This window comes from Heterocephalus glaber, unplaced genomic scaffold (assembly GCF_053883595.1).
Source record: "Heterocephalus glaber isolate CG9 unplaced genomic scaffold, H.glaber_assembly_v1.0 deba00001446, whole genome shotgun sequence".
NCBI classification, from domain to species: Eukaryota; Metazoa; Chordata; class Mammalia; order Rodentia; family Bathyergidae; genus Heterocephalus; species Heterocephalus glaber.
In genome coordinates, this window is record NW_028258298.1 from 8,604,563 (window position 1) to 8,621,560 (window position 16,998).

General features: G+C 39.0%; 1 long non-coding RNA gene across 1 annotated transcript; it reads left to right on the forward strand.

Annotated features, from left to right (window-relative positions):
• The first annotated feature begins 1,762 nt into the window (after positions 1 to 1,762).
• LOC101717501 (uncharacterized) lies at positions 1,763 to 15,537 on the forward strand. The gene is made up of 3 exons (XR_206007.3): positions 1,763 to 1,958; positions 12,298 to 12,433; positions 15,233 to 15,537. It is a non-coding gene; the product is annotated as an uncharacterized LOC101717501 (long non-coding RNA).
• Positions 15,538 to 16,998: the final 1,461 nt, after the last annotated feature.

A 16,998-nucleotide genomic window follows, 5' to 3' on the forward strand; every position in this document is an offset into this window, starting at 1 on the left:
ATCAGTCAGATGATCGTCCACTGTGCCTAGAAGCTGGCAAAGGCATACTGGACATACCTTTTTAAGACATACCTTCTTAAAGAGCCTCTGGACATGGGCTGACTGGACTCATGACTCTCAAACTTCTCATATGCAAAGACCTCTCCTATATTAGACTTCTTTCTAATGGCTTTGTGAGTGAGGGACATTTATTAGTCACAAACAGAATTTTCAAACTCCCCATAGTGAGCTGGCATCTCACTTTGAAATTTTACATCAATTGTATCTTGGTACTTTGGTTAAAAGTTCTAATTAAATGTGGAATATTTACTGAGCACATATTATGAACCAGATACTATCATACAAATTCTAGATATATTATCTAAAGTAAGTTTGAAGAGTTTTCTGAAGTGAGTAACTTGATGTCTTTATTTTAAAGCAAAGCGAGTGGGATCTAGATTCTAAGCCCACTTCAGTACAAAGTTGAGCTCATAACCCTCTCAAGCAAAGAACTTTGACAACTACATAACTTACCTATATTTCTGTTGACATCATTTTCCTCTGATATCCATTCTATCTTGCTTCCGTGCTTCTCAACTCTGTTAAAACAAATTTTTTGCAGTTAACAAGAGACAGCTTCTACCAAATCTTAGCTTCTAACACAGCAGAGCTCTCCTGTTTTCTCAAACTTCTTTCTTCTCTAGCAACCCATGACAACACACTCGTGCAACTTGCTGCCCACCGCACTGGCTGCACTTATTCAGTTTCCCCTTTGCTACTTCTCTAGGTGGCTTCTATAGGAAATGTCCTGGAGCTCAGTCCTTGATCTTCTCCCTTCCTTATCCAGTGTGAGGCCTTTAAACTTGTTGATAAGCACTTGTCCAAATATCCCTCACCAATCTTTCTAAGAAAAAAATATACATTTTCAGGTGGGAAACCTGAATTGGCATATCAAATAGATAGGGGAACTTTTGATAAACTACCCCTACCCAAAAGTCCTTTTCCTGCTTTTTCTTCTAGTTTTTCCCACTTGAAAAGAAATAAAGAAAAAAAGGAGGAGAGGAGAGGAGAGGAGAGGAGTGGGGAAGGGAGGGAAAGAGAGGGGAGGGGAGAGCTTACAGCAATTCAAGTCAAATACCATTGGACCATCAACATTAAATATACCATTTCTTCATTCTCTACCTCTTTTCTATCATCAAATCCCAATGGTTTTACTCTCAAAATATATTTCAAGTATATTCAATTCCAATCTAAGGGTCATCATGCTAGTCCAAGTCATCATCGTTTCTCCAGATTACTATGATGGATTCTAAGTAACCTCCCTGATCTCATGTTATTACATCTATTCATATGGAATCCAAAGCATCACTGCCTGGAAGACAGCCTATCAGTACTACCCCTTGCACTCAGAATAAAAATACATACTGGGTTCCATAGCCTACTTCTTCTTCTTTCTCATCTCAAATTTCTTCTTTTTGCTAGTTGTGCTTTAAGTTTGCTGCCTTCTCTTTACTTCTGAGCATCTTAAGAAATTTATATTTGTATTATCTGCATATAGTAATTAATTCTAGCTTTATACAGCAGTTATACTTTTTTAAAATATCACTTCAGATAGCACATTCTTCAAAAGGTCATTGCTGCCCATATTTGAATTGGCTTTATCCAGTTACACACTATCTCTTTCTGACCTTTGTGATGGTTAATATTGATTTTCATCTTGATTGGCTTGAGCGTACCTAGGAGATTAGTAAAGCACACATTTAGTATATCTGGGTGGGTCATGGGACCATGAGCATGGGCACTATATCTGGTCACTGATCTCTTCCTCTTTGGCTTTTGCCCTTGCATTTTGCTTCTTGGCTCCCATGAGGTGAAGCAACTTTCCTCCACCTGCTCTTTCTGACCTGGAGCAGGCTAACTGTGGACTGAAACCTCTGAAAACTTCCTTTGGACCTGATTTGTGAGAGGAGTTTGGAAAGGTATGGAATTACGGGATAAAGAAGCCCTAGAATGCTGTAGGAAGAGACTGATGGGCAATTCTGATGGGAGCTCAGAGATCAGAATACTTATAGGAATTGGAACATAAAGATAGCCCTCATATTTTTCTGGATGGGAGCAAGGATTCTATTGAGAATAGAACTAGAGGCCACACATGTTACACTCTGATAAAGAATCTGTCTGCATTTTATCCATGCCCTTAAACTTTGTGACAGGCTGTTTAAAAGTGACAGACTAATTAACACAGCAGAGGATATTTCAAGGCAATGCAACATTCAGGTTGTGGCATGGATATTGCTGTCTGCTTTTGGGTAGATTTATAATGAGAATCAGGAGTGAAAAGCAGAGTAGAAATATTTTTTAAACTTGTAGTTTCAAAATGACCACTAAAGCCAAGGCCAAAGAAGATGTGATTGCCGAAAAGATTAGTATCATTAAAAAGAAACCAAGTACTTTGGTACTTTGCACCAGGACAATAGGAAAGATGCTTTGAGGGTATCTCAGGAATCAACACAAAGATGCAAAAGTGTAAACTCTTTCTTTTAAAATGGGAGTCCAGGATACCCTGGTCATTCAAGGCTGGCTATGGAAGTGTTCCCCTAAATTTAGCCATCCATCCAGGCACTCAGAGGCTACTTCAACCATGGTCCAAGGATGTCTGGCTACTGTTCATGTTGGTGACAGATCCTGGCATTATCTACATGATGATGACTTTGCAGGGATGCAAAATGAAGTGTTGTGAGATCATAGAGCCTTCCACACAGACACTGAAGGAAAGCCTGGGAGGTCATGCAATGATTAGAATCCCTGCCTGGAGCCCCTGAATAAGCAATGCATGCAGCTGTGGGAGTGAGGTCAAAGCTGCCATGGAGACTCCAGGAAGCCTGAGTTTCCAAGAAAATGAACCCACTGCTGAAGAAGGTTTCAGGCAGTGAGCAGAGCCAGCCCAGGCCAGAGGCACTGTGAGCTGCAACCAACAAAGCCACAGGAACAGAGCTATCTATGTCCTTTCAAGCTCACATCATGCCACCTTATGACACAGATCTAAATAGGATTTAGTGTTTGCCCTACTGGGTTTTGGTCTTGCTTTGGCTCTATTCCTTTCTATTTCCACATTCTTCCCGTTTGGAATGGGTATGTTTACTTTGTGCCATTGTACCTTAGGAACATGTAATTTACTTTTTTAGTTATACAAGGATCCACAGTATTGTAGATAGGTAAGTTAATTAGATGTCTTATAGGCAGTTAGAGAGGGCCAGACCTCAAGGAGCCAACATGGAGAACAATTGAGGAACATTCACTGGTTAGCATTATAAAAAAGAAGAGATACTACTTCCCCTAGATATGAATAGCAGTGACTGATATTCTAAATGGGGAAATTCCTTGTACATGACACCTTTTCCCATTTGATCCCCATTTAATCAATATTACCTGGGTGACGGTACTTGTAATCTTATTGGTTGGTCATAATTTTGTCCCACCTCATGCCCATTTTGTAATTTTCCACTGGGAAGATAGAAGCTATCTTTTTCTCAATAAATTTTTCCTACTCTTAACCTCTGTTGTTCCTAGAATTCATTCTTCAGTTTTGAAGAACACAAACTCACGTTTTGGATATCTAGCAAGTTTGGGAGTTGCATCTATTCCCCCTATATCAACAGTTTGCCTTGAGTTTCAAAAGAGACTTTTGATTTGGAATTTTGATCAATGAAGAAACTGTTGAGACTTTGGGAAAATAATTAATGTGTTAGCAGTAACTGTGCAGAATAGTTACATTGTATTAAGAAGAGTGATGAACTTATTGTCTCTATTCACAGATTGAGTATGGTTTAAGGAGATGTATTTGGATATCAAGTTAAGAAGAGGTGGACTGCTGATGGTTAATCTTGATGGTCAACTTGTTTTGCTTAAGTGATCCCTAAGAGATTAGTAAAACATAGTTCTGGTAAATTTTAATGAGTCATTGAGGGGTGCCCTTTGGGATTGTACTTGGTCACTGGCCCTTTCTTCTCTGGCTCTCTCCTTTTCACATGGTTCCCAGCTACCATGAGGTGAAGCAGCATTCCTCTGCCATCCCCTCCCACCATAATGTTTCTGCTTTGGAGCCAAATGACTAGGGACCAAAAGGTCTGAAATCATAAGCCAAAATGAAATTTTTTGGCTTTAAGGTGTTCATGTCAGGGATTTTATTCCATCAATGAAATGGTAACTAATACAACCTTTATAATAATTATAATAATATGTTATATGTGTCTCACATAAGATACGTATTTATTTTGTTTGTGTCTGTTTGTTAAATTATTGCCCCTCCCCCATCAGCAAATAAGCTTTAGGGAAATACAAATCTTGTCTTTCTTTTTCATTATAATATTTCCATAATTTCTCCTATATTAAATATTCAGTAAATATGGTTGATTGAGAGATTGAATGGATAAATGGATAGATTAATCACGAGACATAAATAGATGGTAGACGCTATAATGCAGGCAAGATATAAAAATGCCGAATACGGTCTGACCAAAAAAATATACTATAAAATATTGAATGGAAAAGTTGACCCTGTTTTCAGCTGGCCCACAATTTTTCTACAAATGGCAGCTGTAATGACTATATTCCCTTCCTGGCTCAGCTTCAGGATGGAGGCACAGAGCAGGTGCTCTGGGTGTCTGATGAGTGAGAGGCAGCTCAGGAGAGTGTCAGCTGGAAGAAAGCTTCCTTTCTATCAGAACAAAAGTCTCCAGTCAGCGCCAGGGTCCTGAGTGATCACAGCACCAAGGCTGCACTTCAAAGATTTTAATCCAAGAAAAATGGTTTTAATACGTAACATGCTGTGGGGATATTTGTTTTGGAACAGATTGAGCTTAAGTCAAATACTTTGCATTTACAATCCAAGTGATCAATAAATAGCCAGAGAATTTTGTTCTTGCTCTACAATACACTCAGGAAAATGGATGGATTTTATTATTCTACTTATTATTTTTATTAGCAAAAGTAAAAAAAATGTGATTTCTTCCATCTCTCCCAAACTGCAAAATGAGACAGACAGTATGATAATATATTGCTGGAAAGAGACACAGTTGTAGAGAATTATAAATCATATTCTTTTGTTTGCTTGTCATTTTTGTGTTTATTTGTTTCTAATGCAAAGTGCAGGAGATTTACCATAATTTGCGTTCTACAACCTGCACTACATGTGACAGAAGGAAAAAAATCTATTAGCAAAAATGGGTTTTGCCTTTCTGGACTGAAAGTAAAATAGCACCAGGTTGAAATACTCATCTGTTTCTCCTGCCCCGGTTTATTCCTTTTAATGACAGTCCTCCACCTTTAAAAACAAACAGGCAAAAAATACAACACTTGCAGATTTTCTCAACATGGTATCAGTCAAAATACAAAGCTTTGTCTCCTCCTCTAGCCTGAGCAGATCATTATTAAATGTAGTGATGCACTTCTTTCTAAGAAGGGGAAAGATTATTTCTCTCAGATATCTTTGTAAAACAAACTAGGAAAAACAGTGAATTTGTATAGATTCTGAGAGTGGGAAAATATGACTTGGAAATATTTCTGCATTATTATGTGCACCCAAGGTACAATCACTGTGTCAGGAAAAAATTTTCAAGTGGTTTACGTATGCTCCGCATTCTGAAACTACATTTCATGGCCGTAGTCAAGCATGTGAAGGAATAATGCATGAGTGGCTAAGCAGAGTTTGTGATCATTTCCTCTGTTCCCACTCAAGGCAAGTCAAGAGGACATGTATTTAAATTTTAGTGTAAAACCTTTAATCTAGACAATTGGAAAGTCTTCTAAATTCAAAAGATTACAAGATGTGAGTCTGTCCCTAACGGAGTCCTGATAGTATAATCCAGGAGAATTATTTTTTTTTAGTTTTTTAATTATACATCCAATGAAATGTTCAAGGACAAATATAAAACAAACCAACTCTAATTTCTCTGTGTGTGATTTATATGTTTATATACATAAAAGTGATATGATACTCCCAATAAATAATGGTCAAAATGGGATATAGATATTTGAGATTGGTATGGTGAAATGAGTTTCAGTCATGTGTGATAGGATAGGATACAGAAATCTGACAGGATAAAAGCCACCAAGAGATAGGATGTCCTGGTTCTGAAGAATCCTATGTTAAGCATGACATTCAATGTGAGATCGAAGATTAGAAACATACAGAGGAAGAAAGGGGGATGAGCAGAAGAACTGAAATGAGCCAATTAGGAGATCTTTCACTGCAAAGAGCAGCTGAGGACAAACAGCAAAGCTCTAGAGCCACCTGAGGAGGGGTTGGAGCAATCTGCAGTGTGGTCCAGCAGAAGTGGCCTGAATTGGGTTATCTGTCTGAGAGTGGCACTCTCATGTTGGCTCTGCTTCCATGGTTTTCTCAAGGCATCACCAACACCCTGAACATTTTGAAGAACATGTTATTTGCTGGCTCTATTTTAGTGAACACACACACACACACACACACAGAGACTCATAAGCAATTAATTATAATAATTTTATCACTGCCTTGTGTTGATAATCATTTGCTGAATAACAAACTAACTGAATGCTTGCTAGCTTTTTAATTGTATTAATGGTATCTGTGGGTAAGGAATTTGGACAGAGCCCAGCAGGGATGGTTTGTCCTGTCTGAGGCTGGGATAGTCTAGAGGTACTGTTAGCCTCACATCTGGCAGGTGATGCCAGCTGCTTGCTGGGACCTCAGTGGAAATGTCAGTCGCACGCATGCACACAGATGCCATGTGGTCTCTTCACAGGAGTGGGTGTAGGCTCCTGGACAGCCTGGAGGTTGGTCCCAAGAGGAAGCCCTCTGAAGGAATGAGGGAAAGGTGTACAGCAGTCCTTTGATTTAGCCTCAAAATAATATAGTGTCACTTCTGACACACTCTATTGGTTGTGGCAGTCAGAAGTGTCTTCCCAGGTTCAAAGGGAGGGAAACAGACACCACCCCTAATGGGAGGAATGCCAGGGTCCCACAGAGGGAAACTTGTGCCATAGGAGATGTTGTAGCCTTGCTGGAAAACACATATTACCTCATCAGTTAATTTGTACAAAGAATATGGACATTTTCCTAAGATTAGAGTAGTATAATTTTGACTTTTTTGAGGGGCGGGTACTGGGGATCGAACTCTGGTCCTTGTGCTTGCACAGCAGGCAGCGAAACCACTGAGCTAAATCCCCAGCCCCTATAATTTTGACTTTTTAAAAAATGGTTAATATTAAGCAAATATTAGTATAGATTTAAAATTACTCAGCAGAATTTGATAGAACACCTCAGTGAATCAGGGACCTTCCTTACTTGGAAAACCCCATCTCACTATATCGATGGGCCATTGTTAAGAACAAAATTATTGGCTCTAAAACTGGTGCATAAAAAGGTTTAAGGCTCACGTGCAAGCTCTGGAGACCAGAAAGAGCAAGAAGATGAGGTCTTCAGCATTCAAAGGGACGTGGAGCTATGATGAGGCTCATTTTAGGTAACCATATCTCTGTGTAGAAAACCAGACACATTGACAGGACTGCACTAACCTGCTTATCACTCTCTCATAGGTATTGAAGCATCATCCACCTTGACATCAGTATTCACAAAGAGAACCTAGAGCAATGTTGGGGAGTCTTTTAGAGACTGAGTGCCCAAACTGCAACCCAAAACCCACTTATTAATTGCAAAGTGCTGGCACTGAAATTAAACCTGAATACTGAGGTATTAGGTTAGAAAAACAACTCATTCACTTGGCTCTTGTACCAGCAGAGAGGTCTTTGCATGCCCGCTGCAGCATGCATGGCATACATAGATTCACCACCACTGACCTAGAGCAAGGCAAGTATCCTAAGAGATATCAGTGTCCACTTAGATCACCTCCCCAACAAAAGGCCCTGGTACACTCTCAAATTTCTCAGCTCCAATGACACTTTTCATCCTACTGGGGCTACCAACTGCCATAGCTACATTGCAGGTCTCTTCAGCTCACCCTGCTCCATCTCAGAATCTACAATCCCTGTTTAACTGTTCCTCTTCCTGAAACTAATTGAGACTGTCAACCATCAATTTTCACCTTATCTATTATCCTTCTCTTTCCTTGTCTTCATTTTTCTATGCATCTCAGATTACTCCCTTATTATTTTTCTTGGATTTCAAGGTTCAACTTCTTAACAGTATTTTCACCAATACCCTTTCATGCTCTATTTCCCTTTTTAACTATTCATTCTCCTAATAGCTTAGTCTTTCTGAAACCCAAGCCAGGAAGACTCCTGTATTTCTATCCTCTCATAAGCCCTCTTGAGGCAATGCTTGAATGAAGCAAAATAAGAGAAATGCCTAAACAGGAAAACACAAGTTGGTTAATATGTCAAAAAGAAAATCTGGCCACATGAATTATTTCAAACAAGATTTTAAAAATTAAATTTCCAATTACTGCAAAAAACGTCAGTATTCTACTAAGTATGTAATTGTGGTCTTATTTCCTCATCCTGACCCCAGCCAGGAACAGCCTGAAAGAAAGTTTCCAGTGGGTAAGATAATAGAATCCATCCAACTTTTGATATTTATTTCTCAAGTTGGGAAACTTAATTCCCATCACCAAGGAAATGTAGACAGCCTAGACTTCATGCCTGCTGTACAAACTTCTTAGCCTCCTGCCATCTGTGGCTTGTTTTTATTGTAAGGTTTCCCTAGATAATTGTTTACTTTTCTCTAATTTTATTTGAAAAAGGATGGCAAGGATGTCAGGTTTTGCATGCTTATGAGGTTGAGGTAGAGAAAGAAACAGAGAGAGGGGGAGAGACCGAGAGAGGCTCCTGACACCTAGCCTCCCTCAGGACAAATGTTTTTATAGCTCCCTGTAGCAGCTGCAACTACAGACATGACCATGATGTGAGTGATGATGCTGAACAAACCTGACATTCATCCTCTATTGAGCTTTGGAAAGAACATTAATTTCTAAGCATAAGTAGCTTTTCTCTAGAAGTTCATAAGAAACAATTATTATCTTCCAGGACAGACAAAGAAATGACAGTAAAATCCTAAATTTCCTTCAAGAATCATCAGCAAATCCCAAATCATGACTCCAAATTCCTTTTCACTTTTTCACCAGATGATCAGATCCATGCACACTTGCTGACCATCAGCAGTAGATACTGTCCTGTGACAAAGGTAGTACACAGCTGGCCACTTATAAAAAGTCTACAACTTTCTCTATTTCAAAGTCTGCTCTCTTCCTCCTTTCTCTCCCTGTACCAAATCTGCCATTCTTCAGGGCCTGGGAGGTTTAACATAACTACATGGCTCTGTCATTGTGTATGATCTGTCATTTGCCAACATGGACCCACAGAGGCTCACCACTGTATCTGTATGAGAAATCACAGCAATTCATTTAGACACTGCTGTTCCTTCCAGGCAAATGTGGGATAGTGTAGTTGGCCCATTAACAGTACAGCTGCATAGAGGATTAGACACATTATGCTGTGCCGCCTGGTTAAAGCATCCACAAGCCACTTACAGAATTAGAGGCTGTCATTGCCACAATAATCTTGGGCATTATTTACAATCACTCCCAACACAGACAACACAATCTTAGTGTTCTGTGTAGACTGGGTGGCTGAAAATATCTCAAATTAACTTGGGAGATGTTTAGATATAATATAAAGCCATAGAATAAAAAAAAAATTAGAGTCTAGTTGTAAGGACTCTCCATTTAAAGTGAAAAAAAAAAAGAAAGAAAGAAAAGAAAAAGAAAATGATGGCCTTCATTAGCTCTCCCAAGAAAATAAACTAATAACTTCCTCAAATAACCCAGGGTTTCATAAGTACAAGGCTTTTGATTGGTTACGGTGTTTCCCGAAATCCTTCAGAGAGAAAAGACTTTTATGCAGCATTCAACATCATGACACATGCTATTAGGCTTTGTATTTTAATTTTTCCTGAGAAATACATTCTCCTTTTATACAAATATCTCACAGATACCTTTGTATACATGTTTTAATAATTTCAAAATAACTGCAGAGCCTTCTATTTTTACTACACATCTTAAATGTAAAAAAGAAATGCTTTAAACACCAAGATTGAGTCTGATTCCAACCCCTTACTGAGGCTACATTCTTTGGTCCTCTCAGAGATGTGTAAAGCATGACATGGAGGAGCTTCAAGTGCAAAAGTCACTAATAGCAGCTGAAAGAGTTAGGCCAAAGATACCAAGATACAAAGATACTAAGTACCTTGTCCCAGGGTTAAGGCGGCAAGATGACATCTTTCTAAGTTTGGAGCAAAATGAGATACAGTATAGGAGTTAGAGAAATGGAGGGGAAAATTTCAGCCTTGTTACTGGTAGAACACATTGCAGAATTCTTCTCAAACAAGTCACTCCAATTGGGTTTGCTAATCCTTCCCTGAAGTGACAGATTCTCTCCTGTTGTCACAGAACATCACAGGCAGCCCTTCACAGCCACAGGATGCTACCACAAAGAAGGATAGGGAGTCATTTATCTTGCCCACAGCTTAGCTCATGGTTTCTGAGTGGTTCTACACATCAGAACCACCCAAGAAAGCTAAAAGCCCTCAGTGCCAAGAACTCAACCCTCTGGAATTGGGGCCTCAGCATAGCATTGTCTAAAAGCTTACTAAGTAATGATGGTGTACATTGAGCGTTTATATCACCAGATTTACCCAGAGGGGACAAAGAGGAAGAAACTGAAGGACACACTTTCAGTTCCTTCTCTTAATACCACTAATCACAGGAGTTGTTTCTCTTTCCAAGGAGTTGAGTGAATAAAGGAAGGGCCTAGCCACCCTCTAAGTCTATGCTTGCAGAGATGAGGACACTTTGGATTGTGTAGACTAGCTAAGCAGAAACCCATCCACCACACCTGGTCACATCGTAGAGCCTCTCTTTCTGTTCTTCTACTCTTGGCATCTAGAAGGAAGTGCTTGCATGGTGACTGGCCTCTAATAATCAGGTCTTATATATCAGAGTAGAGGCACAAACCCTCTCAATTCTTCATTTCAGGCTGTCTCACTAGGAAGCAAATTGTCCTAGCCTGTCTTTGCACAGACATTTATGAACTGCAGAGAGCTAAGATTTAATTCTCCATTCCCTACATCCCTCTGGCAACTGGATCTCAAATCTGGGAAGCCAGTCAACACATCAGGAATCCACCAAACCAAATCATTTTGCTTCTCCACAGCAGGCTGACCAGTAACCATCAAGAATTCATTACCACTCTAGTTTGTTTACATTCACTAGGAATAGACAGTGCTCTGCATTACTTGGAGATATCTCTTTCCCTTTAAATTAGTTCCAAGCTATGCCTCAAATCAATAGGCCAGCTACAGGAGATTCTTCTTTCTTTCTTTCTTTTTCTTCTTCAATCAAGGGGATATATAGGCACCTCCCTTTACAGAACATATCCCATCAGATACAAACTCTAAAGATAATAATTTAAGAAATCAATCCCCCTTTATATTTATTTGCAAAGATATTTTCATTTCACTTTTGCTTGATTTCCCATTATCAGTATCACCTATCTCTTTGCCTTAAAATATATCTGTCCTCCCTCTCTGTCCTGTGGATTACTTATAGGTAATGATGCAAGGAGATGCTTTAACCCTCTAAAGAAAATGACTGCTTAAAGGAAGTTTAAATAAAATTTTTAACTTGAAGGGAAAACCACTTTTCAGTATAAGTATAGTGGCAATGTTGATTTCATTTTGTATTTCATTCTGTCTTGTGCATATTAATCAGGCAGCACCTAACAATTTAGCATGTAGTTCAAGCAACAAAGCCAGGATGATGCTTGACCCTTCACTTCAAACACAAAGCCAACCCGAACTTAACATTGTGTCAAAGGAGCCAGGACTAAGGGAACAAAAAATTAAGAAAACTAAGAACGGTGTTTTTATCCTCAGTCTAAAGGGATATTTCAGAACGAATGAGGTTGTAAGTCAGTCTATGTCTACATCTTCTTGCGGATGCAATATATAACGAAATGCTCAGCTCTATCCTCCAGGCTGGAAAAGTTTAAACAGGCTCTAGATACAAATTGGCAGCTGGATGAATTGGTGTGAAACTCAACCAAAGGCTCAGTGCAAATGAGGAAAACAGAGAAGCAGCAAATACTTTGTGCTGAATGATGACCCTGTGACATGATCTGTGGCAGAAGTCAGAAGTGAGAAGGGGCTGGTTTGCAGAAATAAAAGAATTTCTTTCTTTCATTTTTTCCTCATAAAGTTTTAATTCTACTTCTGTTCATGATTGTCGAATTTTAATTAGAATGATTTTAATATTTCTATTTTGCCTCTAGACCTTAAAAATATTCCAAATGCAAAAAAAAAAAAAAAAAAAAAAAGACTACAGAACTTCCTGCCTTACTTATCACACCAATTTTATTGGACTGGCCATACTCTCTGGATAGGACACAAGGAACATAGAGCTCAGTGGTAAGAAATTGAATTTTTCTTTTCAGAGACTTTTCTTTCCCCTTTGAAATGAAAGTATTCATATCAAGATGCAACTGTAACAAATCAGATATTCAAAAATATTCATTCCACCATTCGTTAATGTGTATCCACTGAATGCCAAGAACTATGTGTTCACAGGGTACTACCTTCATTAGAGAAACCCCAGGCATTCAGACAATATTAAGCCAATCTGCCCCATTAGGAAATAGTCCTCCCAGGAACAATTTATATCTTATTCATCTCTTCATTTCCTGCACAGGGATTAGCACACATTAGCTACTAAATAAATACTTTAGACCTCATCTAGACAGTGAGTTTTAATGCTATCAACTATTTTATGTAGAAAAGTCAATGTATTAGTCAAGATTATCCAGAGAAAAAGATCCAATTAGCTATACATAGAGAGACAGATGACAGATCCATGGATGTGTGAATGGGGAGGGGGGAAACAATAGTAAAGGAAACTTGAGGAATTGGCTTATATGCTGATGCAGGCTGAGAAGTTCCACAGTCCCTCATCTGGATGATGGAGATGATTCAGGGAAGCTGGTGGCATGGCTCAGTTCATCCAAAGGCCTGAGAGAAAAAGGGGAGAAAATGGTGCTAGTCCTAGAAAACAAAGGTCAGAGAACCCAGAGTTGTAATGTTCAAGGGAAGGGAAGAGAGAGGAAAGAAGGGAAGAAGACAAAAGAGAGGGAGAGGGAGGGAGGAAGAGGGGCAAGGAGAGGAAAGGAGGTAAGGAGAGAAAGAGAGGGAGGGGGAGAGGGAGGGGGAGGGGGGAGGGGAGGGGGGAGAGAGAGAGAGAGAGAGAGAGATCCAGAGAGATCCCCTTTATCTGCCTTTTTGTTCTTCCTGAGCCCTAGGTGAACTGGATGATTCTTCGCACTGAGTTAGGGGGGTACATCTTGCTTATTTGGTCAACTGATTCCAATGCCAGTGTCTTCTAGGAACACCACCACAGAAACCAAGAATTAATCCTTTACCAGATGTGTGGGTATCCCTTAATCCAGCCAAGTTCACACCTCAAATCAACCACCACAGTCATTTCATTAATCTCTAAAAGGGTAGAAATAGTAAACAGGTTATGATGATACAATGTGAAAATCTCTTCATGAATAATAACAAAGAAAGAAAGAAAAGAGATATTGGATTTTTTTTATTTAATTAAGTTAACTAAAGTGTCATTGATCACCTGCAAAATCTGCCAGGAAGTGTGTGCATGCATATGGAGATAGGATACAGAGATAGTTCACTGTTACACACAGACCTTAGTTAGAGAGGACCCTCAGTCCATACACTGAGTGCAGGTGGTGACAATTATCAGGCTGTCTTAATTAATTTCTTTAGAAGAAATTAATTTCTTTAGAAGAAATTAATTTCTTTAGAAGAATCAATTATTAGAGTTCTAGCTTCACTTACAAAATTTGGGGGAAGAAGGTGGAATGTAATAAGGATCCTTTCCCTAGAGACAACACAACTACTAAAAAAGGTTTAAAAAAAAACAAAGCAAAACAGAAACCCAAACTGAAAGAACAGTATCAATATTTAATCACAGCAGGCTAAGGGTTGCTGAAGCTGGAGGTATTAAATGTAATTGAAACAAAGTATACAGATTCCTGATGAGGGGTGTGGGTGGTGGAAGGACTGTTCTCCCAGAGTCTACATTCCACTACCTGCTGGAATGTTGAATTGTGCCCATTTCAAACACATCAAATCAACCTCCCAGGGAGGATAGTGCACTCGGGACAGAAAGCTGCCTTAGTAGTTTCACTTCACATAACAAATCAGCTGCTTAGTCATACAGTATAGAAGCAGTTCCCTTCTACAAAATGGAGATCACAAAAGAATAATCTAGCCAGCATACTAATAAAGGGAAATAAAGGTGTCTGGGGAAACTCTTTGAAAACCTCAATGGCTAATTTGGGAATTCCAGACTTTGTGTACTAGAGACACAGTAAAGATTATTAAACAACTCTAATACAAGAGACATATTACATCGAGGATGAACTCTTATTTCTATAATTGCTACTTATCTCAGACCTTTTATTCACAATCTCAGAGAACATTTCCAAAAGCTAATGCTGTGACTATATCTGAATAGTATTATCTGAGGGCTTCCTCTTCTTATAGATGCTCTCTCTCCAACACACCGGATTAACAACCATGCCTTTCTGGGTACTGTTATTAAGCTGGTCTTTATGATCCTCTTTCCCAAACATCAAATTAATAATTTTGCCTACCATGACCTAGGAAATATGCATCTACATTTTTTATTATTTTGCTTTGTCATGCCAACCTTGTTCATAGTCTGTGCATGTGTATGAGCATAGTCTGAGTATGGGTATGTGTGTGTAAGAGATGATGGATGGATGGATGGATGGATGGATGGATGGATGGATGGATAATGTCTCAGATTTGGAACTTCCAGTTTCCTATACTGCAGGCTTAAAGCTCACTGACAACAGCCGTGTTCTTAGTACATAATCAGTACTCGACCTCACCAGCTACAAATTGTATATCTTTAGGTCAGAGTTACTCCTTTGACATGATATGATACAGAACCAACATAGAAGTACCTTGCAGATGAACAGGAGGGACATAATGACTCCCAAGACCCAAGCATAGTCGTTTACTAAACAACCCCTCTATTAGACTCAAGACACTATCAAACACAATGACAATTGGGAACAATTCCAGTACCCCCTGACATACATCTCCAGTGATGTCAAATGAATCAGGAGCAGAATTTGATTTCTCCACAACTTTTCTCTTTTCCAGAATTACAATCTGATGTGAAACTCAAGTTATGCAGCCAAAAACATGTTTTGCAATCTGCTGGACCAAAGTTATTTAAGGATTGTTTTTCCCAGGAAAAAGAAAAATTTTAAAGCAAGTATATGTATCCGTTAACACAGTTCACTACAATAAATTGAAATGTTCTTATTTCCTCTATAATAAATGAGACTCTTGGCAAGAAACAAAACTTTTTTTTCCTGTTTCTGTATTTCCCCATCTGTAAATATTTTCCCCATCTGTAAAAAATCAAGAAAAGGTAATCTGTGTATCATACATATTGTATATAGTGGCAAACAAATTAAATTGAGAATATATGTTGCGAATTTTAACTTAAAAATCAGTGAGCATTTCAAAATATGGAGCTATATATTTCTTTCATCTTTTAAGTTTGTGAGGTAATCCAATTCAATATCACAATATTGTATTTATTGAGAACCCTGGGAGACAGGGAGGGGAAGAGAGGGAGAGGGAGAGAGGAGAGAGAGAGAGAGAGAGAGAGAGAGAGAGAGAGAGAGAGAGAGAGAGAGAGAGAGAGAGAGAGAGTAAGTATCTTTGAGTGCTGGTGGTAATACTGTGGTTCTGTTGACATGAGGTATTCAAGGGCATCACAGCACTAGTGCTTTCTGTTCTCCACCAGGAAATAATGTATCTAAACTTCAGAGATACGTGTGTCCTCACTCTAGGGCAGATTGGCTGCAAAGAGAGAAAAGTACTCCAAGGTTGTCTGATAAGATAGGAGCAAGGTTTTTGAAGGGCAAGATGAAGCAGGAATCTGTAATTTGAAGACAAGTTTAGAGTGGGACTTTCCAGAGGACAATCAGACATCTGCTTGACAAATAATTCAATCATCTGCTTCTATGAGATGTTAGGCATGAAGTAAATCGATCCCATATTGTTACCATTTGGGTTACAAAAGCAAAGCAAAGTTAACTTACATTGCCAAGTCACATAAATAAAAGGGAAATAAATGTCATTTTTGTTTGGGATTTTTGGTGTTGTTTTGAGATAGGGTCTGACTATGCTGCCAAAGCTGATCTCAAATTGTGATCTTCCTGCCTCAGCCTCTTGAGTAGATGGGACTACAGATGCATATCACAATGGGAGGCCAGAAATGTTATTTTTATCTGGCTCAAAAACCCTGTATCTTTCCTTCCCATGGTGTGCACCCTGCCTGGGACCCTGAATTCTCTGCCTGGATCTGATAATTCCAAACAGCCATCCCAGCTGCAAAGCTCCCAAATGAGTCAGCTGCTGCCTCCCAAATGAGTCAGCTGCCGCCTCCCAAAGAATGGATCTAAAGGCAGCCCTGGTAAGTTACGAATGCTAATTGCTAGTCTCCATCTCTGGTCTTTGTCTCCAGGAAACCAGTTATCATCACAAGGAGAAAGGATTGCACCAAGGCAGTGGTACACAAAAGTAGAAGAGCCACAAAACTAATTCAAAAGATGCATGGTATTAAGATTGACAGGATTTAGGGACTGAATACAAAGAGGATGGACAACTTTCTAATGTGGAGTGCTATTTATGAATTCATCATAAACTTTCCATTATATATGTATATAAACATGTATACACACAAATATGTTGTGTGTGTGTGTGCTCTTTTTCCTTTAGAATCATTACATTGGATTCTAGATGGGACTGAAAGCTATTTAAACAGATGGAGTCACAAAGAAAAAGAGAAAAAAGATCTTGCAACTGCCCTGAAGCATTTCAACAGACAAAATAGGATAAAGTGACTGGAAGAG